This window comes from Lissotriton helveticus, chromosome 1_2 (assembly GCF_964261635.1).
Source record: "Lissotriton helveticus chromosome 1_2, aLisHel1.1, whole genome shotgun sequence".
Classification (NCBI taxonomy): domain Eukaryota; kingdom Metazoa; phylum Chordata; class Amphibia; order Caudata; family Salamandridae; genus Lissotriton; species Lissotriton helveticus.
Window position 1 is genome coordinate 444,213,018 of NC_136058.1, and position 2,523 is coordinate 444,215,540.

Genomic DNA, 2,523 nt, shown 5'->3' on the forward strand with positions numbered 1-2,523 from the left:
GTTGATTGATTCTCCCAGGGGGTGCGCTCTGCTCAGTCCGGGGTAACTCCCGTGGACCAACCAGAACCGTGGACCTAGAACTTCCCAGTTGCACTCCCCAGACTTCAACCGCGACCCTAGCAGCAGAACCGGATGGCGGTTCGAAAAATCAAAAATGAGCTAGTTCCCTTGGGACGAGAGAGCTGAAAAATCTAAAAATAGTTCTTAGGGGGAAAAGGAAATCACATTAGGTCAATCGTTTACTAGTCTCTTTGTTTAGACCGCAGGTCGTACCGTCGTTTCCCAGGTACGGTGTGGTCTTCAAACAGCGTCTCAGGTTCGGTAGTGTCCAATTGCATAGATGGTGACACAAGTCCTTGTAAAATATGATCACTCTCCTTTTCGGTACTAGTTTCTTTCAAACGTGCATCGCTGAAAGGGATGAAGCGAGGTACGGATTCTGTCTCAGAGTCGGCAAGTCCTTTGTTGACCCACCGGTCGTATGGAAGGGGTAGAGGGACCCGTTTACAGTGAGTCCCATGTACCCAGTTCTTCTTGCCTTCCACCCGAACAGCAGATCTCGTTGAAAGCAGCACTAGGTGCGGTCCGGTCCACCTCGGCTGTCCGTTGTTGGTGCGCTGGAAATTTCGCACCAAAACCCACGAGCCGGGTTCGATGAGGTGACCTGGATCGTCAGAGGCTGGTGGAGAGGAACTGTGAACCTGTTGGTGTAAAACACGTAATTTAGTTGTCAATTCGCACAAATAGTCAAGCAGTACGGGGTGTTCTATCTCGCTTAGTTTCTTGGGTCTTGGCACGCCCCAGACGTTGGCTGGGCGACCAAACACGATCTCATGGGGGCTAAGTCCTAATCTGGAGTGGACAGTCACCCTGGTTGATAAAAGTGCTAGAGGCAAGGCGTCAGGCCATTTAAGACCTGTACTGGCTTGGATCTTGGCTAGTTTGAGTTTTAGAGTGCCATTGTAGCACTCTACTAGTCCAGCTGATTGGGGGTGATTTGCAGCGTGGAATTTTTGGTGGATGCCTAAACACTCACACACTCTCTTCATTACGCATCCTACGAATTCACTTCCGTTATCACTCCAGACAATTCTAGGCATACCGAACCTCGGGAAGAACTCTTTGACAAGGGCTTTGGCAGTTGATAAGGCAGTGTTGTCCTTAAGGGGGAACGCTTCCACCCACCTCGAAAAGGCGCAAACAACAACGAGCACGTACTTTAGATTGTTGTACCTCTCCATGTGGATGAAGCCGAGCTGCAAAACCTCGAACGGATACGTTGGAGGCGCAAAATGACCAGCTGGAGTTGGGGTTCCCCTACCGGGATTGTACTTCAAACACACCATACATTTTTCGACCACATTCTTTGCATATTTTGGGATATTGCTATTCTGCCATACTGGGGCCAATAATTTACATATTCCTTTCGAACTGATGTGCGCAATTCCGTGTGCCATCGTTACTACTGCAAGTACGTATGCATTAGGTAATAGCCATCGCTGGTGTTCTGATAGTTCGACCCAACAACCATTCGCATCCAATCTACCTGTGCTTTCTCTCCATTCATTCACCTCGTTCTCAGTGGCCTCGGCTTGTATCAATTTTATGCTTTCAATGGTGTCCTCACACATTCCTACATCAGCAATCCATCTGGCGGGACCCATAACATACATCCGACTCATTGTGTTCCTTGCAGTTTCTTTCGCAACCTCATCTGCCAATGCATTCCCGCGGCCAACATCATCCTGAATCTTTTTGTGTGCACTGCATTTTATAATGGCGACTTGTAGGGATAAGGTGAGTGACTCAAGGAGCTCATTGACTAGCTGGCCATGTTGTATCTTTGCACCATGGGACGTAAGGAACCCACGTTCACGCCACAATCTCCCAAAACTGTGAGCCACACCAAAGGCATATTGGCTGTCGGTGTACACATTCACTCGCTTTCCTTTTGCCAACACACATGCTCTAGTAAGCGCAATCAGCTCTGCAGCTTGCGCAGAATTGTGGGAAACGCGTGCAGTCTCTACAATGGTGTGTAATGTCGTTACGGCATATGCTGTAGTCGTATCACCATTCGGCAACTTGAAACATGAACCATCAACCCATAAAGTATCATTGCATTCGGGAAGGGGAGTGTCCTGTAAGTCTACTCTCCCTTTTGTCTCTTCTTCTGTCCTGAAACAGCAGTCATGTTTGTCAATCTTGTCTGTCTCTGTCGGGATGGGTAATAACGTAGCGGGGTTGAGTGTATCACACCTCTTTATGTGGATGTGACTTGCTAGCAGGGTAAGTTCGTAACTGGATAGTCGAGCGCTAGTAAGATGTTGTGTCTTTGTTCTATTTAGCAAAATGTCTACTGCATGCGGAACCATAACGATCAGAGTGTGATCCATGACTAATCCAGCAGACTGTCGAATGCAGACAGCTGCTGCGGCGGTTGCTCTCAGACAACTTGGCAGTGCTTTAGCCACTGGATCCAGAGTTGCCGAAAAATACGCGCATGGGCGCTGTTTGTCCCCA